The 22,732-nt window shown below is 34.1% G+C and overlaps 1 protein-coding gene across 13 annotated transcripts in view; it reads left to right on the top strand.

The window, feature by feature from the left end:
• The window catches only part of LOC111054054 (probable Na(+)/H(+) antiporter nhx-9), a 153,940-nt gene that overhangs the window by 60,206 nt on the left and 71,002 nt on the right, over window positions 1–22,732 (top strand). The gene's annotated exons all lie outside the window — the stretch shown is intronic.

Raw genomic sequence — 22,732 nt, 5'->3', positions numbered from 1 at the left:
TCACCTCAGGTTGTATTAAACATCTATTATAAAAATAGATCATGAGTGTTGATAAATTTGGTCGATATTTGTATGATAAAGATAATAATAGAGATATTAATGTTGATATCAAAAATTTGATTCAGAATTTTTTCCATTTTTTACAATGTATACCATTAGCTGCAACTTTCATACCAAACATCAATCTCAATAATAAAAAAGAATGGAAGTATATGACTGATCCAAACTTAATCCAACAATTCTCACTTTCTTCTGGAATCTCTTTTAAAGAATGGTATGAAAAAAATGTAATAAATATAGGTGAAAAATCTTAGGTTTAGGTGAGTACACCCAGAAAAAATTGTAGATGTAGGTGAGTACACCCAGAAAAAAATGTAGGTTTGGTTACCCAGACCAAGAACATTATTCAACTTTAATGAAAAATCTAAGCTCATATGGATAGCACTATATCATCACAGTCAGTATTTTGCTTTGAAAGAAGCTGATAAATTGAATAATAATATAAAATGCTTTAAAATTAAATTTGAAGAAAATGGTTGAGATCAAGACAAGAACAATTCTACAAATCAATGGGATGATACTGAAGGTAAAATATTGATACATTTGTAGATAATACTTTTGATTTGAATATTGTCTAGTTCTTTGTTATTTTATAGAAGATTTATAATACTCTTTTTACTGTTCCACTCAGTGGTGTATATTCAAACTCATTATCATAGAGGATTAAACAGTAGGCACTGGTTTTTTCTGAGAAATTATTTGTTGTTTCCAATGTCAACTTTATGTCTATTGCACCAGATTTCAATAGTTCATTTTGCTTACTACAGTCTATAACAACCAATGGTGCATATTCATCAAATGTTTTATACTCAATTGATGTACTGCTGTTATAAGGATAGTATTCATTTTGGAATTCAGAGAACATGTGATACAATAAATGTTTATTACCAACAATATTTTCATAGGGGAATGATTGAGCATTTAAATAGAGATTAACATTGTTCAGATTACAGAAATCGAAATGTGACCTGTTAGCAGTTATAACATTTTTCCTATTCTTTTGAAATCCAAGAATAATGAATCTAGGTTTCAATATGTTTGAAGTTGTCTTAACTGTCCATTGAAGATTGGTAGTTTCAGGTAATTGTGGAAATTCATGCAATTCCCATGATCTGAATGGAATGGTAATTGGTATATCACTATGTGTTAAACTCAGCAGATCAAGACGAACAGTGTCAGAAGCATGTATATAGGGTACTTTCCATTGTAGTTTTGTAATATCAATTTTCACCGATTTTGCTGTCTCTGATTCAATACAATTTAAGTCTGATGATGATCTTAATAGAACAATTTCCTGACGAACATTTAATAGAACTTTTCTATAGTCTTCCATTACACCTAACCACATATCCAAAGGAATGCAAAAGCAGAATTTATCTAAACTTTTCCATCCAGTCAACTTCCATCCTGCATTCTCCATAATTTTTTCATTGAGTTTTGATTGACGTAGATAGTTTTTCATGGTTGTTGTCAATCCTACATTACGTGTGCGATCAACTTCAACCCCTCCCAATTCATATCTGATTTCATCAAATAGGTATGCAACTCCATTATTGATAAGTGAAAAGTCCTTGGTTTCAACATCATTCTTATCTTTCACTTTGATTTCGCCTTCAATTATGAGAAAACTTCTACTTGGAAGTGTATAAATATCTTCTTGTTTTAAACTAATTCGAATTTCATCATTGTAATTAAATGTCTGTTGAATATATGGTGTGTGAGTGATATAATCATATTTGGTAATACTCTCATCAAGATGTACACTCTGATCAACAAGTAATATATCCGACTTGACTTCTTTCTTATACATTTTTATTATATATTTTTTTCTTCTCAATACAACCTGAGGTGAGTTTTCAAGTAGTTCAAGCTTAGCTGGTTAAAGGCAGAGGGTCAAGACCCCCCAACCCCCCCCCTGTGGAGGGGGGGGGGGTTTAGTGCTGAGGTTTGCTTAAGAAAGGGTCTCAACATAAAAATGCTTGTTGCTCAGTTTCAGAGTTAGGATCCCTTGACAAATAATGGATTTACTGAAAAAAATTATTCTTAGTTATTCAAGAAATTGGATCTAATTTTTCCGTATTTTCTGTTCAATCTTGACAAATGGGGTGTCAATGGATTCGTTATTAGATTTACTGGAAAAAGTTATTCTTGTAAATTTTTTGTAAAATTAATGGTTTCTTAGTTATTAAAGAAATTGAAAAAAGCTGGATCTAGTTTTCCCATGAGATCCTTATTTTCTGTTCAATCTTGACAAATGGATTCATTATTAGATTTACTGGAAAAAGTTACTCTTGTAGATTTTTTGTAAAATTAACGGTTTCTTAGTTATTCAAGAAATAAAAAAAAGCTGGATCTAGTTTTCCCATGAGATCCTTATTTTTTGTTCAATCTTGACAAATGGGGTGTCAATGGATTCGTTATTAGATTTACTGGAAAAAGTTATTCTTGTAATTTTTTGTAAAATTAACGGTTTCTTAGTTATTCAAGAAATAAAAAAAAGCTGGATCTAGTTTTTTTTTCCAAAAAAGTGGGAAATCTTCATTTGAGGTTTATTGTGAGATTAGGGGTATGGCTAGGTTAGGTTAGATCAGATTACATTGGATTGGGCAAGGTTAGAACCAAGAATCAGATTTGGGGCAGATTTGGGGGCAGCTTTGAGCCAGGTTTGGGGCAGGTTTGAGCCAGCTTTGAGACAGAAGTCTCACTTTACCCCTACTGTTGAAATAGGAAAATATTCTGTATTTGTAAGTTTCATATGAATCTTATATACTATATTTTGAAGTAACCTTTTTTTCTCAAATTGAAATACTAGTTCCAAATTGGAAATACTATAGTGAGATTCACGTTATATAGTCAGTGGAAATTAGATACATTGTTATCCACCGCCTTCTATAGTGATTCAATTTATCCCAGTATATCTGATCTTCATTTTGTTGTATTCGTGCAACTTGTGTCTTCATTCGCATTTATTTTTGTGTTCTATTTAATTTATTGCACTCATTTTCTACAACTTTTTCCGTATTATTTACAGAACAGCACTTCTCAAAAGTGTTATTTCCAGAGACTATAATAAGACATATAAAGGTGCGTACAGATATACGCGCCGCGAACATGAGCAATTCACTTTTAATTAGCTGATTATATCTGTATTTTTACAGAAACGGTAAGATACAGATATAAAAAGCTTGGCATCAGCTGATTAAAAGTGAATTGCTCATGTTCGCGGCGCGTAAATCTGTACGCACCTTTAGACATTGAGACTATAGAGACTATTTATAAGACATTGTACCTGATTTGTCACTTGAACTGAACTTCAGCAAACAATCTGTGATGAGGAAAAAATTAATTTGCAAATGTGATTATACAGCAATCTACTTCACATTTTCCTTGTCAAAATAATGAGAACTGGTTGTTTGTATTCCATGGAAATCTAGCAATTTTTATCGACGATTAGACATCTTCCTCTAACTCTTGAATTTTTCAAAATATTTAAATTAATGTGTCTGAAATTATAGTGTAGTCTCAAATATCCTTCTCTACTGATCTAGATTGTGTGATGAAGGAGCAGATGCATATTGCATGCAACTTGGATAAACTTTCCTTGTGGTTTGCGGTTTACATGACCTTCCTCTACCTTGAAAACAGCTGTTCGTGGGGTAAACTGACCTTCAATTTGTGTTGGTGCAAAATTTGTAACTTGAGAACACGCAATCCTAGCGTCACCATATTTATGATTCTCATACCACTGTCTCAGAATACACGTGGTTAGATAATTTGAATATCATCTTCTGTATTGTTTCGAGCTCATGAATAGAATGAAGGTCGATATTATAGAAAACGCAAAGAGGAACAATATTTTGTTCATTACCCACCTATTCATATAATTTTCACGCTGTAATTTTCTTGCGTTTGTTTTTGTGTTGAACATAATCAGTCTTTTGAATTTAGCGAATTCTTTGCTAAGGGTGACACCGACAAGCTCTCTCCTCTTGTGGATGATGAAAATATTTTATTGATAAACTAATAATTAAGAGAGTAATACTCTCTCAAAATGAAAATTCTTCCAATATTGTATTTCTTGAGAGCTTCAAATGATGTTAATTCTACAATTGGAGAGGTAAAAAATCTGAAGCCTGAGAGCTACAAAACTGAAAACCCTTTTATTGGCTAAACTTCATTACTTTGAATTTACAGTGAAATTTTTTGATCTTCGTGTAATATCCAACCATGATTCATAAGCCATAAACTTGTGAATTTTGAAAATATTTATTTGGAGTTTCCAAACGAGGCGTAATCAAATTGATATCTAATTTCAAAAGTTTATCACTTTTAATGCTCCATTATAAGTTCCTAATTATCATTATACTCGATTTAATCTCATAATAATCTTTATGTCATTATATCTCATAATATTATTATTCATGAAATATATACAACTGAGATAGACAAATTGCGATAAGTTTTAATCTTCTGTGTAACAATAATTACGAACAATGGTACTCTACTACATAGTTAGTGAACGTTGAATAGGCAACAAGAAAAACATAATTGAATATTGTATTCTTATCCTCTTTGCTACAACGCACGGAGCATTTCTTTCATAATCACCTGTCATTCACCACGTAGTTATTCGCGGTATGAGTCATACTTGATTCAGTTAGGGAGGGCATTGACATTGATGCGACCAGGATACGTGCAGCAAAGAAAAGGAAGCAGAGAGCAGACCTCCCTAGGTCAAAGACCAAGAGCAGGCCTGTTAGCAGAGCACCGTGCTAGATACAGTACAAGGTACATTGCACCGCGTTATATAGAGTACAGGTACCTTGCGGTATTCTCCTTATCACAATCGCAAGGTAACCAAGGTATCCGTTTGGAACGGGCGTTGACCTGTTACGCACTCTCCTTTTCTCTCCCTCGTTTATTCAAACTTTTGTCGTTTTTCTTTCTCACACCCCTTCAAATATTTCTTTTCACATCAATGCATCTCTAGTTACACTCCACTAGTAGTGCCAGCGATTTTTTTGATTTTATGCAATGATTAAATTTAAATGAAAAATTGATTGTTTTTAATTTTTTGACCCACAAATTTACAGATGGAGGAATACTTCTATGAGAGCTTAGAAGGATAGTACACTAGTATAGATAGAATAAAACGAATAGATAATAATAGAAAAAGTGAGTAAAATATTAGTTTTCTATCTTCCCTATTCCCCAATTTTCTTGATCCGCTTACGTTTTCCCCTAATAAGTGTATAAACACTTAGAATAATTTTTCGAACCTAGATTCTTATTCAAATTCACTCATTTCTCACTCTTCATGAGTTAAATTTTCATTTTTATTATATACCTCCCCTCCTTGATCTTTGATTACTCTCTCTCTTTCTCTTCCACATACATCTCTTCAGCAGTCGTTGTATCTCTCTCTCACTCACACTCCATGAATCATCCTCTCTTTCTCGACACTTGGAAGTGAAGGAATTCCCTCAAGCTGACTCACTCACTCCTAAGCACTTATAGCGTGCGTCATGATTGTTCCCTTATACAGACTAAAATTGAATAACTCAATCAATTATATGAACTCTTGTGGATCAAGTCTCGAATTTAAAGCACGACACTGATTCAATAAAATTAAACCATTTTATAAAAACGGCAAGTTTTGAATCTCCAGTTACAGTACTACTTACTGATTGATTAAACTCGAATCAATTCATTGAATAGTTGATTGTGTAACTTCCAGCCTACTACGCGAATTAAAAAAAAAATTATTGACTGAAATTCCAGTCAACAGTCGAAATATATTGGAAATGGGCTGATTTAATGTATTATTCGTTATTTTCAAACATTGGTCAGCCTACCTAAACTACTTTAAGTTATGTTATATTTACTATTTTTTTCATGTCGTATTACGTGCTATTCTCCTTATAGTTCTTGATATATTCTCCATATAGTTTGACTATATTGAGGAAGCAAGTATAGAATTCAATAGGTTTTGAGAAAATTTAAATTCGCTTACCACTACAGTACTGCAAACTTTCAATACTGAAATTGGTGTGATAAATCATCTCATTTGCACGACCCAAACTGAACTCAGTATCTAATACTATTATAATCCTGCCGTTAATCCCTTTCTATTATTTTGCTAGAAACGAGAGTTCAAGAATATTTCGCGTCATTCCTTACATATAAATTACGCAGACGTCTTCCGGGTAAATAGCCAGCTGCTGACTAAACTAATTAAAAATAAATATGGACCAAGAAGACGTATGAGACAATAACACGCAAACACTTCCGTCAGGCGGCTGCATTAACAGCGAATACATGACGAGAGAGAAGAGAATAAATTGAGAAGAAGAGATGAGAAAACATTATTTATCTTGAAGCTTAACCTGCCGAGATGTCAGGCAAAATTTCACATTGACATCGAAGGAGTAGAAAATAATGAGAGAAGAAATAGGGAGAGGAGGAGAGGAGTGTAAGAGTGTAGGAGAAGAAGAAGAGGAATCAATAGAAGAAGAAGAAGAATGAAAAAAGAAACAATAGAGAGGAAACGAATAAGTAGGGAGGAAAGGAGAATAAGAAGAATTAGGAGGAGGAGAAGTAGAGTGAGATAGAGAAGAATAAGGGAGGAGTAGGATGAGAAGAAGTAGAGGAAGAAGATGTAGTTAGAAGAAGAAGAGGAGGAGTAGGAGAGAGAGAATGAGAATGAAGAAATAAGAAGAAGGAAATTAGAAAAACAGCAATAAGAAGAAGAAGGATGAGTAAAATTTGTTGGAGGTGATTGAGATTTAGGAGAAGAGCAAGAACAAGAATGATAGCGAATAGTCTGAAAAGGAAGGGAAGGAGGAGAAATAGAGAGAGAAAAGGAGAAAGATAATAAGAAGTACATGAATAAATTAAGGGAGTGAGGACATGAGCAAACAGTATATATCTTGCCCTGCTCAGTTGTCTGGCAAAATTTCTCTCCACTCGCAATTTGGCTCGAGAAAATGGGGAACCCGATTGATAGGAGCAAGAGGGCAGGCTATATATTGCATCAAATATATGTAGATAAACCACCATAGATTTAGTATATATATGTTCAGTGTAAAAACAACACATTGAGTCACACACCCACATCAGCAAAAATCCATATGCACGACACATGATGCCAAAGGGTGGATAAAAAGAAGGAGGAGAAGATGATGAAGAAGAAGAAGAAGAAGAAGAAGAAGAAAAAAAGGAGAAGAAGAAGAAGACGTTGTGTTTGTTATGACAGCAGCAGCAACCTCTAGTATAGCCCAGTCTGCATACAAGAAATAAGATTATGGCAAGCAAGTTGGCTGACAAAGATAGATAAGGTTAGTGCGTCGGACATTTTACGAAAATGATGAAATTTAACGTCAGTAAATAACACCCCGCCAGTCACCTGCCACAGTGAGATTCATTAGACAAACTGTCAGCATTCCTTGATGCTCCTACCCCTATTCAACTGATACTGTCAGCTTGGAGTGAATCTCACTCAAGTCAGCTGTTAGGGGAGATTCAACATTAAAATGAGTTGTAGCTGCTGAGATAAAGTATAAAATAGATTGAGTTAAGAGGAGATTGAACATTAAAAACGCATTTTTTCGCGCGTGTCGGCACGTCAGTGTTAATTTGGCCTGTTTTTGAAAGCTCTATCAAAGGATGACTGAACTAATTACTAGAATTCTCTTTGAATTTCTATCTCCTGAAAAACAGGAGCGAAAATATTGATCTTGTTTTCATGGGAGATTCATTTTTGTGCAGTTATAATTGTGTTTTAAAAATGATGACGCAGTAACAGTTCAATGAATATAGCTTGTTATAATAATGGTCATTATCATGATACTCATTAATAATAATTATCAGAATTAATTTAAGAGAATATCAGTTATAAAAACCAAATCCATAGCATTCAAAGGAAAATATCCAATTAGAACCAAAATAGAATTGAACGGAAAATTAATAGAACAAGTGAAAAATTTCAACTATCTTGGTAATGATGTAACATATGATACAGATATTGATGTATACAATAAAATTTCAAAGTTTCAGAAAATATGTGGCACTATACATAGAAACCTCAAAAATAAATCAAGACAAGAAACCAGAATAAAGTTCTATAATACCATTGCAGTTCCGACTCTCCTATATGGAAGTGAGAATTGGATTCACACACGTAGAATGAACAGTCGAATTCAAGCTGCAGAAATGAGGTTTCTAAGGAGTGTATTTGGCTGCACTAGAGTTGATAGAATAAGAAACACTGATATAAGACAGGGTTTATTAATTGCTCCTCTACGTGAAAGAATTATTCAAAATAGACGCAACTGGTGCAGTCATTTGGATAGAATGCCACCTGGAAGAATTCCCGTTGTAGTCCAAAACTATAGACCTACAGGGAAAAGAGATGTAGGGAGACCAAGAAAGAGATGGGTACCGGAACAGGTTCATTAATAAACCTAATCCCTGAAGTGAAGATGATGATGAGATTTCATTTATTCTACTATCAAATTTTCATTCAAATTCTTGAAATAATCATCATGAACGCAAACGCACACCAACAGACGGACGCATGCTGATAAATGGAGGGAAAATCCCTCCCTAGGTGTTCGAATGCAGCAACACATATACAGACGTCCATCTGTCTGCCTACATATATCTCCTCCTGTCTGCATGCAGACATTTTGTTTTTTCTCTGTCTGCCTGCAGATGTGTGTCGGCTGCTGTGCTTTTTCGCCTTGACATACTGTCAAATGATGACATATCGACATTATCTATCCATTCCAATCATCCAAATTAAGTGATTGTATGATTAAAATGAGAACTAAATGGATCAATATCTCATTTGAATTGGTCTAATGTCAAGGAGATTTCCCCTCATTGGGAAAGGGAAATAAACAAATATTTAATAGGAAACTCTATCCATTAATACAAGCTCAGTACTGTAATATGGGATATCAAAATAATGCTAATCGTTCAATACAATTCAATTCTTTATTGCCAGAATTCAACAACGCAACAAATCAAAGGTAAATAGATCAATACTTATCACAAGAAAATAAAATAAAGTGAATTACCCAGAACTAAAAATTGTTTCTGGCACCCCACCAGCAAAAGAATAGTTATTTGTATATCTAGAGTGAAAAGAACTGTTTTTCCTTCTTGAGGGGAAAGTTTGAAGCCTGAGGCGAAGTCGAGGGCAACAATTTTCCTGAGGGAGAAAAACATTTTTCACTCGTGATATACACAACATTTTTTCTCCACCTACATTTTTATAAAGACTCCAAATAAAATAATTTTTAAAAGCGTACTTGACCAAACATTGTGTTACAACATAATCTGAAGAGTAAACAGAAACAACTGGCTTGTAATCACAGTTCTCCGCCGACAGCGCTATGCGCTATTGTCGGCAATAGTTTCAACAACAATGGCCGCCACAACTACAGCTATGATGAAGTTCCCGTTTCAAATTTGATTAGTCAATTAGGAATATTCTTTGGCTGGTATTTTGAATAACATGGAATAAAAAAAAATTTTATACATTTTTTTTTAGTAAAGTGATATGAAGTTTGTAATAATTTTAGCATACAAACATAAATTTCATATATTGATCAAATGTCTGGTTGAGGTATTGAATTTAGTGGGTTTAATGACTACTCTATGCTTCCTCATCTGAGCTTAGACCTTCTAACCTATTTCAAATGTACGTTTTTAAAATAGAGATGCTTCCCATGTTATTTAAATGGGGTTACTTTTCCTCCCTAGGGAGTTTTTCTGTTTTTTAGTACCGAGAGCAAAAAAGTGACACTTTAGTATTATGTTCCAGGGAGTAAAGTAAGTACTTTAGACAGTAGGAGGAGGAAAAAGTCTTTGACCGCTGGTGGGAGTCGCAAAAAGTCCGATTCAAAATAAAAACTAAAAATAACACAATACAAAATCAAATTGATGAAAATCTATTTAACTGCAAAAACCAAAAGAATGATAACTAATTTTGAGAGAGAAAAAACAGAAAAGATTTTCCAATATGAAAAACTAAAATAAAACAGAGATTAAATGAAAACTATGACTACCATTCAAGTCTCAGGAATTACAAAAATAAAATAGAGATTACTTTAAGGAAGTGTTCAAGAAAGAAAAAGTGATAATGTCGATTATTAAAATATATTGTCTCGAAACTTGACAATCTTGTTGAAAAACTCCTGGATTCTATGAAACACAACTTTTTTGAAACGTTTCTCCAGCCTGGGAAATTCCGGTGGGAACAAACCTGCCGGTTCACAGAAAATCTTGTATTCAAATCTGAATAATGTTGCACTTAGCGAACTTCCCAAGGGAATACTCGAGTTCAGTGGAAAGAGCATCGAGGGTTGACAGAGAGAGGCTGAGAGATTAAGAGAGAGAGTGAGAGAGAGAGAGAGCGAAAGAGAGGGAGGGAGAGTGAGTTTGAGAGATCTCTTCTAGATTGAACAGAAGATAAGCTTTTCTAATTAGACGGCGAAATTCAGCAAATGACTGGGCAACTTTTAATGGCAAATAAAGATGGCTGTAAAGATATTTGGAGGAAGTGACGCCAGAGTACAATAGATAATTTTTATTGTTATTAGTTAGCTTTGATGAGAAAAAGTTGTGGAATGAAGATTTTTCTTTTCCAGGATACTGATAGTCTGCTGGACTGACTTTATACAATAACCCTTCTCTGTAACCCTCACCACCAATATTGACCTCTTATTCAAGATTACCTTTACTCTATATAAAATCATTTCTTTCAAAATTTAAACAATATTTCCCAAATTTGTAATTATAATCATTGCAAACTTATTTGTTTTATTTGTTCAAAAACAATATTATGATTATCAATCATTATTATTCTTCACTGAAGAAAAATCTCAAAAAAATTCAAAACTTCTGCTTACATATTTTTCACTTGAATTGAGGAAAGACAAATCCTTGAATCCTTACCCCAATTTTGTAACGATTATTCACCAAAATACTAGAGAACAGTATTAGGTTGAACCTGTTTATGGCTGCATGAATTGATAAATATATTAATCAATAAGATTGACGATACTACAGTGGGAACAGTGTTTCACTTAAAATTGTCAGCATTCCTTACATAGAACATCAGTGCGTAACACCCTAACAATTCTAACAGTTTCAAATCAATATCGCTATAACTACTGTAGTATTAATTATTTTATCAATGACAATAAGATTAACTGTACAAAAATTTATTGATTCTCTGTATTTTACAGCACTGGAAGACATTATTACTCATATTCTATATTAATTTATACCTATATTTATCAATATAGCTATAATCACTATAGTATTAACTATGTTATCAATGACAATATAATCAACTGTACAACAGCTTATTCATTCTGTGTATTTTACAGTACTGGAAGACATCATTATCTATATTTATCGAGTCGTACCCTTTTATCATGTCTGCTCATTATCGTGCAACGTGCCCCAATTGTGTACCGAGCTCTCGAGTCTCGAGTCGCACTATAATGCTGGTCTAATAGGTTTCGGGTTTACGCTCCGATGCCACCTTTCAGCTTTCTGTAGACGTTTCCAGAAATAGAGGAATACAGCGCATGCGCACTAATGCTCGCGCTCTTTGTTATTTCCCATTTGGCGGGCAGCGGCAGAAAAAGTTGGAAAAATATTTTTATTTGCGGCGCGTGGCTCCTTGAAAAGTGAACGAACCGACGTTTGGTTGCCGGTGTTTTATTTGGCGGCGATGCTATTTTACGCACAAGTCGTGGAGAAGGAAGGACATCGTGCCACGTGTTCAACACGTGACCCTTGCCTACGTCAAGGTTCAATTTTCAGCGTCATTTCCAGAATCAACGAAGAGCTTGATTTGTTTTGCTGTTCGAATTGAAGAGTATGGAATGTGAATCCCCAGTGAGGTTCACATCAATGTATTCCATCAAGTATTCCTTAACTTCAATTGTTTCCATTCAACTTGAAAATCAAATTGAAATTTCGAGTGAATCTTACTATAGAGTTTTCTAGGAATTGAAGTCACTTGACATGATTTTAAGCTAGTACCAAGAAGCTAATAAGTTTATCAAACCTGAAACCATTAATGATATCAATACCGAATGCATGGTTAAAATGGTTGTTTGGTTCAATTTCATGTTGTGGTACAGTGTCCGGCAATAAAATCTCCCTAAGTTAGAAAGCTGGAAAGTAACTTTGATTAAAATTTAACAGCGTGTTTTCCCACATTTGAAAGTTATATCTGTCATATCAACCAACCATTTTTCTCCAATTCATATAATGCTCATCAATAAAATATTTGCAGTTTCGTCATAATGGCGATAGTCAATGGAGTTGGGTAAGAAATAATTCTGTTTCATGGTAACCACAACAGCCAATGGGAGTTGAGTTAAGATCAACCAATCATAAGAGATCAGAGATCTCGTCGTCTTAATGACAGTTGAACATACAATTCATTCAAACTATCACCACGACAACAATCAATAGAAATTGAGGAACAGTAAATTGAAACATTCACAATCTAATCAATAAGAGAGTGAACAATTCGTTGACATGTTGACTGTCAATATGAATTGAGTAATAGAAAATACAACTAATCACAAACTAGCAAACAATATATGTATGATACAAAACTATGATTGTGAGATAAACAGCAGAATTAATCCAAAACTATATCTCTCCCGAATTTAGATAGTTGATGAGCATTTCTGAATGAGATTATGGTACAAATTCTTATAATTTCACAAAAATTGACCATTCAAGAATATAAACACTGAAAATTTGGAATCTTGGTAAGCTATAAATAATATGAAAAATAAGTATTACACTTCAATATCTATTTTTATATTGAAAGATGTGTATGTCTTGTAGGAAATAAGCTCTTTATTAGTGATTTGATTGTCATAACAGCAACATTGAGTAACTGTAATTTCAACTAACCAATGAGAAAGCAGTAACTTCGGCAGCATAATAGTTTATGGGAATTGAGTAAGAGAGAGTTCAACCACTCACAAGCCAACCAATGAGAGAACAGCTATTCCATCGTCTTAGTAATAACCAATGGGAGCTGAGTAACATAAAATTCAAGTGTTGCAATTAGGAGTTTACCAATGATAGAGCTGCATTATCGTCATCATGTCGACAGCCAATTTGAAATCAGTGAAGAGGATTCAACCAATCACACGACAACCAATAAGACACCAGCAATTATGTCGTCATGACAACAGTCAATAGGAGTTGAGTAATAGGAATTTGACCAATCACAAGATAACAAATGAACAAGAAGACGTTTTTTCGTTATGATGACATTCAGTGGGTGTTGAGTAACAGACAATCCAAGTTACTTGATGTATCCTTTAAAAATATTATAGACTGTGGTCTTATTCATGAAAAATGATGTATCCTTTTCTTATTCCTTTCTTCTCTGTCATGTAACCAATGTAGTGTTATACCAATACAATTATTTATAATTTTTGTGTATTATTATAATATGATAATACAGTAATATATTATTATATATAACAATAATATATAATGTTATATGTATTATTATATTATATATTGTCTATTGGATGGAGGGAGGGTGCTGGGACGGAGGAGAGTGAAGATGGTGGATGATGTCAGGGAGGAGGAGGGAAAATACTTCATGCTGAAGAGAATAGCACAGGACAGAGAGCAATAGAGAAGGAGGAATCATGTATGGACCTGCCCTAGGGCAGAATACTGATGATGATGATGATGATGATGATGATGATGATGATGATGATGATGATATGATGATGATGATGATGATGATGATGATGATGATGATGATGATGATGATGATGATGATTTATAATCTGAACAAAACACTTGCATTGTTCAGATATTAGTTTTATTCACCTCATATTTGCAATAATTGATGAAATTATTCATCTATAAGGTAGAGGAGAAGACTGCAATTCGTGTCTAATATTGTATGCAATAAATTGAAAATATTGCCAACTGTTAAGTCTTTTAGATCAAAAGCTAAAAGATTGTTCTAAAAAGCTCATTTAGATCAAAAGCAAAGTGGAATCTAAATTATAAAATTTGGTTCAAATGTGATGAAAGCAAAGCATTTGTTTTGTGAATGACCGCGTTGATCTGAAACGTCAGACAGACGAGCTATTTAATACTAATGGACAGACACTGTGCTATTTATGTTTTCTATTTTTGCATCCATTGTGCTGGTTGCTTGGAGAGGTGAAATGCGGTCTCAAAAATAGGATGATTCACATTTGATTTCTAGTACAGTAGGTAGAGTGCCTCCAAATGTTAATACTCAATTGAAAGTAAACAAATGCTGTGCAAATGTTCTGTGCCAAATTTTTGAAAATGATTCTCATTTTCTGACAAGATGCATTCAATTTGTCAGTGAATTTTTATTTTCTATCAATATCGATTGTCATCTGCTGGATGTTTTCTTATGCATAGCCTACATCCATTTAATTCGCACAGTTAAATAATATAATATATTCAGAATTCAGTTATAACTTTAATATAAATCATCCATCACTATCCATTCAACTCTTTGTCATAACATTGGCTGGAAAAATCTAAGGAAACGTAATAGCTGACTGAATTAGTGAGAATCTCGACCCACTTAGAATGTTTTCTTAGGTTATATCTGTTGAAATTCAAAGCACTCCCAAATTCACAGCTTTATTTTAGTTTTTCTTAAATGACAGTACTGCTCTATAGATGGCAATCAATCTACTGCTGTTACGTTTAATCTCGAATTGTATTAGCTAGTTATTATATTGTATCAGAAGGAATTTGATTTGAAAACAAGAGCATTTCACTCTTTATTATTTTATGATTTTCGATCATTCTTACATATAGAAATAATTAACATACATCATTGATTGGGAAAGGAACAATAGACACTGTCCAAAATAGTTTCACTCCCGATTTCTTATACATGTTTCAAAAATTAGGTCATGTTTTCAATTCACTAGAATTGGAGTCCAAAAATTCCATCATCCGGAAAATCATACAGTGACTTCTTGACTGAGACTCCAGTCCTACATTGAATTTCACAAGTCTAACCTCTCAAATGCTTCATCCAATTACGAATTGTCAGATTTCAATTGATAACTCGCCTACATTTGAAAAACACAATTGATTTTTTCACAAAGCCTGGATGATAGATATTGAGGGAAGGAAAATTATGATTGATTACTATGAGCAATAAAAATTGTCGGATTTTAATTAATAAATTGGCTTGTGCCAATAGTGTAATTAGTGATGAGGGTAGCCTATTGATCAGTGATCCTATTTGGTTCTGCCGCGATCCAATTTGCAGTTGTTTTTGGGATAACCGGGTCTCTCTGAGAGTAGCGAGGACAATAATAATTGTTCGGTCTTGTCAACCATGACTGTTTATGTAGCCGTCATGTAATTAACAGCCAGTTATAAGTAAGGCAATTGTTCCCATTAAAACAATTACTGGCTGCATGCGATTCGATAAACATGCAGTTAACATTATTAGAACCGGTTGAGTCTAGCTGGAGATTGCGAGATGCTGTGCTCCAATTTTGCAATTTCACCCTTCACACGTAGAGAGAGACGCTTATGGGGAGGAAGAAGATAGATGGGAGTGGAAGAGAAAGTGATGGAAATGTAATGAGTGTGCGGATGAGAGTAACAGAGGAATGGAATGTAAGAGAGTGGGATGAGAGAAACGAAGTGCATTACATGAATTTTATAGGTGAAAGAAAAGTAAAAAAAAGATTGACGATACAGTCGTATAACCAAAATCCTATAGGAATCCTATATGAATCCTATTAAGGGATATATATTTCAATATGCCTTTCAATACATATTAAATGCATATATATTATTCTATCAAAAGCTATATTAATCTATCAATGTAATCCCTATCAATAGATTTTCTATCAAAACTTATACTCTGAAAGATGATACAAGCAGTATTGTCTTTGAAAAGAGTAATATTATGAAGTAAAACTGAAAACTTGGAACATTTATCTAAAACCATTTCTTATAGAATGAGTACAATGGGGATTCATGAACAAATGCATTTTAATTAGTTCAGTTCAAATATTATTATATTAAACGTGATTACAAACGGGACATGCGTGGAAGAGACAAGGGTACAGAATGAGATATAGAGAATATAGGATAATAACGAGAACAGGAGTGTTCTACGTGCTATTATGGTTCACATAACAGGAATTCTTGAAAGGAAAACTGTAAGGAAATAAATGGAATATTCCTGATACATATTTTGTTTAAGCTTATGTCCTTTGATATAGGAACAAGTGATTCTCTAGAATAGTAATGAGTGAATAATTTTTAATATTGCTGTGTAATTAGTTAGTTGATGACAAATTTTCTTATGCGATAAGAGAGTTCTATTTTACCATGTGATAACGATCATTTGGAATACGAAAAGTTTAATAGGAAATACAATACTTTTCTCTCTTTTCTTAAAAATCTGCAGCTAAACAGGATGACCTTTTCTCCTCAATTCTGTCCTGCCTCAATATTCACCTCAAGTACTGTGATGAACATTTTCTCTTTTGAGGCGATGATAAACTGTCAGGTTGGCTTTAACAAGGGTTGACGTTGATCGATTGTGTGCTTATGTAAATTCCGTGCAATTTGGAGACTTTACATATACTATAAATTATTTCCCTCACAACAGCCCTATCAACTTTCTCTTTATATTTTATGCCACTTCATTCCTCTCAATTCCCCTCATCTCATGCCTTTTATTCATTTTTCTATTTCCATCTGTTATATACACTCTAATGCAATTCCTCTTATTATTTTTCCTTGTATTTATGTCCTTGTGTTTATTTGATGACTTCATCAATGGTTAGATTCTAATTGTTGTTTATAAAAGGTTAAATATCAATTTCAGAATAATCATCAATATTACATTCATATTAGTATTACGTTTGAATTCTTCCGGAGTCGTATGATCGAAAATATTATTATCAAAAAATATTCGTAATATACATTAGAGAACTGCATGGGTTTGATATGAAAATTTTTATCTGTGGATAGATCAAGGCTATGGTAAGTTGGGCTATCCATAGTGAGTTGTTATAATCCTAGAGTATTGCAAATATTGTTGTTTTAGCTATTCGGTCAGACATTGAATTATCACTTTTTCGATCTTGGGTGCGATTTTAATTTATTTCACTCTACGTATAACATTTTCAACTTTATTACTGTTATTTCAATAACATAAAATCTATGGAATTTTTCATTTTTTCCTGTATCTCCAAAAAACTTAATATAAATATGGTGTATTAGATTTTTAATCCTATAAGGCTACTGGATAGATTTTTAAAAAGAATTACAAGTTCATGTATCAAACCAATGATTACTTTTCCATTACTCAAGGTTGAAAGGAAGACATTACTGAAATCGATAACTGAGTGATTTATTAGCAGACCAAAGAACAATGATTTTGGGGTTCATTGCGTGGACAGGACACGCCATAGCAGACAATGCAATGTGGTCACATTCATTAGTTACTATCAAATAATATCGGTTGTAGCTATATTTGGCAGCTATATACGAATGACTCTGGATTCGGTCAAGGTTAACGGTCCAGGGCAACCAGGGAAAGAGGAAGGGAACGGCGCCAAAAGAGGAGAAAAAGGGTGAAAAATGTGGGAGTGAGATTGAGGAAAGGCGCCTAGTGAGGAAAGAATGGGAGTTGGGAGGGAGCCGAATGTGGGATGAAAGGAAATAAGTGAAAGGCGCCAGAGGAATAGGAGAGAGCAAAGGCATCGAATGAGGGATGAAAAAGGCAGAGGAAAGGTATAATAAGGCGGTAGGAATGGAGAGAGAAAATGCGCCAAATTAGTGAAGAAATTGAAAGAGAAAGAAGAGGTAGCAAATTAGAGTTGAAAGGGAGAGCATATCAAATGTTGGATAAAAGTGAGAGAGGAAGGGCGTGAATGAGAGAAAGAAGAGAGAGATTGATTGATTACTTTATTTATGTAGATTACAATATATACTGGCTTATACACTTATATACAATAGCTTACAATACAGCAAAATTATAGATGAATTAAATTATAAAACATTAAATTATATGAACAAAATATAAATTAAGAAAATAATTACTGAGCTGTATATGTTATGAAAAAAGCAATTTGTAATAACTATAGATAAAATAGATAATATTGTTATGCATCTACATAAATTGGCGGAGCTTTGGACATATCAATGTCCATTCTTCGGAAAGAGTATTCGAAGAAGAGAGAGAGAGAGAGTGAAATATGGAGCCAAATGAAATAAGAGTGGGAGACTGAACAAACACATTAAACATAATATTCTAGAGAAGAGAATTAGAGAAAAATGGTAGGAACAGAACATAAAAGGAGAAAAGGAAGCAGCGAATAAGGAGAAAGTGTGAGAAAATGTACCAAATAAGTGAAGAAATAGAGCGGAAAGGAAGAGCGGGAGAGGGAGTGTTAGGGAGGGAGAGAGAATGTATCAAATTAAAAATAAGGAGAAGGGGAAATATGAGGGATGAAGGGAAGAGAGAAATAACACTAAATAAGGTAAGGAAGGAATAGAGGAAAGGCACCAAATGAGGTTACGAAAGGAGACAAAAAAATGCTTCAAATGAGAGAAGGCTAAAGGATAGAAAAAAGTAAACTTATGTGGAAGATCCATCAGAAGATTTGAGGAGAAATGGGAGCCTTAGAGAAGGAGATAGCAAATGAGTGAAGAAAGAATGGTAATGTCTTGTTAGAGGGACTCGGTTTGAAGAGAAAAGGAACCATGGGAGAAGTAACAGACAGAGAGAAGATGCCAACTGAGCTGGGAAAAGCAGAGAGAAAAGTCATGTAATATGAGAGGGACTCCTATGACCTAAAGGTTTGATGGGTGATGGGGTGGGGTGGGGTGGAAGTATCCAACCCCCGACCTAGGAGAAGTTGTTTAGAGGTCTCTCATCCTCAAGGAACGTGATTGGGGTTTACAATCGATTGTTGGGTGCGGGTGGTGCCCCCCTGCGCCCCGCTACCCTCCTTTCAAGGGAACACTATTCATTGCTAGTGCCAGAGCATGTGACCTCTCCCGGATACCCATTGCCAAGTACACTGTACACTGTAGTAGTTGAGTTCTACTATTTTCCACTTATGTTCCTACTAATTCCTCATGTATTTTCTACTAAGCCATCATCTCTAATTCGTCATTTTTTCTTTTATATGTCCTAATTTTTCTACTTCTCATTCTTACACCTTTCCTACATTTCTTTCCCGTATTGTTCTTCTATTTCCTTTGTCTTTTCGTACATCTTACAAACCTCATTCATCATGTCCTTACTCTCTTGGATTCTTATTATCATTCTCTCTCCTTTTTCCTTATTATTTTCCCTCTCCTACTTCACTTTCCATTTTTCCACTCATCATTAGGTTTACCCTCCATTACCCCTCCTCATCCTTCTCCATGTGCTTCTTCTTCTGCTTCTTCTTCTTCTTCTTCTTCTTCTCCCCAAACTCTTCATTCTCCTGCTCCTCTTACACATCCTACTCTCCCTCTTCCTCCTCATCATCATCTCTTTTTATTTTCTCTTCTCCTTGATTTCTTCTTTTTATACTTCTTGCTTTTTTTCTTCTTCTTGCATCGTTTTTCTTTTTTGTCCCTCATTCCAATTCATCTCCTTCACCGTGTTCTTCACCTCCACCACACTACTGTATGCATACCATAATCTGATCTGTCTTCTTTTTCGGTTCACCTATATCTCGTTCCAAGACTATATAATTGATTACACATTTCTACCTTCATTTCCTCGTTCCTTATGTCCTTTTATGTTGTTCCTTCATCCTCCTTTTTTCTCTTTCATCCCCTTGCTCAGTTATCCTCTTCTCCTCTTCATTTCTCTGTTTCCTTCAACTTTCCTCAATTCTTCTCCTTCGTAACTCTCCTTTCATTTTGGCTCTTTCCTTTGCGGTGCACCCACCCACCCATCCATGCATTGCTCTGCATTCACATTAATCACTGTTCGCAATCAGGATTCGCCTAGTTCTTGAATGCAGCCTCGAAGTCAGATCATTAGGCTATGACACGCTCCTGAATAGAAGCCTGAAGATGAATTAGCGCCAACGCTCATTAATCGCTGCTATGGTTCTATACCATAGCAAATAACCTGTGGACATTTGTTGAAATCGAACTCCTGTATTGGACTGAAAGAGGCGATGGATGTTTGGATGGTTTGCTGCTGGTAAAACGTGGAAATTAATTGTGCTGTGCAAATTGGAGCAAGAAAAAGCAAGGATATCAATTTCTTCTTCATTTTTAACTTCACTGTTTTCCCGTTCAAATTTTTTCACTGTGGATGATAATCATAACCTTATCGCTGATTGTTTCAATTTGTAAAATCCAGTTTCTGAAAAAAATCTGTTTTTCTCGTCAAGTCGTACTAATTATTTGTATGCTTTTTCTGGCTAAACGGGAATGAATTGGACTGCTCAAGTTGAAGTAATTAGTCTCATTCATTAGTTACAAAATTACAGAAGACCGGAGTCTGTAGCCTACTGTCTATTAAACGCTTATTAGTGTTAGCTTCTATATTTATATACTATTTTTTTTCAATTGTCAAAAAAACACTATACGTCAAATCACTAATTTGAGTAATTACACGGTTCTATAAGCTCTTGCTTCAAGTTCAAGCTAAAATTTTCGTATGATTTATGGTTACAATTTTTCACATTACTTACAATCCCTACATTATTTATTACCATAAAAACAAATTTTCGTAACATTAACGCGAGTTCGAAAGAGACAAATATAAATGAAACCAAATCAAGTAGACCTAACGAAACACGTTATTAGATAAATGAAATCATATTTATACACATAAGATTAGCTTAAAGGATGAAGATATGATTTTGAGGATACACATGAGTGCATACAGCTATAATAAATTATTGTTAGTCCATTAACAGAAAAGGTACAGCTTGATAGTCTATTCATGAAAAATAGTCTATTAATGAGTTTTATAGTGTCCTAGCATTGCAACGTCATACGGAGAATTGTAGTAGAAAGTAGAAGAATCAATAAATCTAAAAACTCTCCTTATATTTAATCTGAGGCAGATTATCCCTATTTGATGCTATTATGAGATACTGGGAACTACTCTATTCCCATCTAATACGAAGTTAGTTGAGAAGTTTTGTGACTAGTCAAACTTTGTGATGTCTAAAAGGCGGCCGTTTTTCCAACGTTTGTCGGTGAAATGTTGATTCTAAGGGCCAGTTCTTAACGATTTTCCCCAACTTCAATCTGGTTCTCTGGTAGTGGAGATTCTAATCGAGAAAAGTTTGTCTGGAGTGAGCGAGTTTAGCTGCGCTGAGTGGCAAGAAGTAAATAAATCAGTCCGACATTCGAATCATTTAAGAGTTTCTTCCTTTCATATTAAAAAGCACTCTTGCATTGCGCTATTTTGCTGTTTTATTTTTTAATTTTCTCGTTATATTGTAATGGATATTCAACTGGACTTGATGTTTTGGCCTTCTGATGAAGTATGCATACTAACCATAATGTAATTTCATTCTAAGAAACAGCAGAAATTTTTTGTCAACTATTTTAAAAACCCTGAGATTTTATGGCAAACTTTGATTTTACGATTCATTCATGTGATATACTAGAACTTATTTATGGAAGAGAATAATTGAAATAAGTTACTTGCAATCAAACTCATATGTAACATTAATTGATGCAATCTTCACAGTTCCAATAAAATCTCCCATTTATTGAATTCTATACAATAAACTGAATTACAGTTCCTGAAACACTAAGTGCCGGTTGCACAAAAGCCGGTTGAATTTTAATCATGATTAATTCCATGAAAACCAATCAGAAAAAGCGTTTTTGAAAAGACGGCTTCTCTGATTGGTTCTCGTGGAATTGACCACGATCAAAATTTAACCGGCTTTTGTGCAACCGGGCCTAAAAGTGTTTCGTTAATCACTGACTCTGTCATCACAGAAGACATTGATTTCAATGACATCTAAAGCTGGATTTTCACTGAATATATATATATAATTGAATATATAATTTCTTGAGTTCTAATTGGACTATTCTCATTCAGCCCGCCTAACTTATGTGAATGATACAGTCATACAGATATAATAAAAATATCATCAGCTAATGAAACGTGAATTTTGTTCGTGGCGCATGAGTCTGTACGCACCTTAATAGAAGAATATTATGTTTATTTTTATCAACATAATTAAATGTTAAAATTTAAAGGAGTAATGTCATGAGCCAGTGAGAGAGCTTTGGAGGCGTGGTGTAGTACAAGCCACTTGAAGTGCAAAAAGTGAACTCGCTCACGATTGGTTGAAATTGTGTGACTATGTCTCTAGCGAGGATCAATAAGCAATAGTAATATAAACTAAAATTAAATTTTTCAAAGGTAAACGGATAGGTTAGGAGATTAGGTTTTTGCTTTTAAATGGTACGGCATTATAATGCTTGTATGATTGGTAGTTTTGATTATTTTAGTTAATAAACACAGAGAATAACACACACAGAATGAGTGGCGTATATAGGTTAAGTGATTTTAAGTAACTCCCGCCCATGATACTTGATATCAGTTTTGCTGCTCATATTCAGAGTGTAATTTGCGCTGAACGCCATTTTT

Source organism: Nilaparvata lugens, chromosome 5 (genome assembly GCF_014356525.2).
Source record: "Nilaparvata lugens isolate BPH chromosome 5, ASM1435652v1, whole genome shotgun sequence".
NCBI lineage: Eukaryota > Metazoa > Arthropoda > Insecta > Hemiptera > Delphacidae > Nilaparvata > Nilaparvata lugens.
Note: the sequence above shows the minus strand (reverse complement) of the source record. Positions and strands in the feature narration are given on the sequence as shown.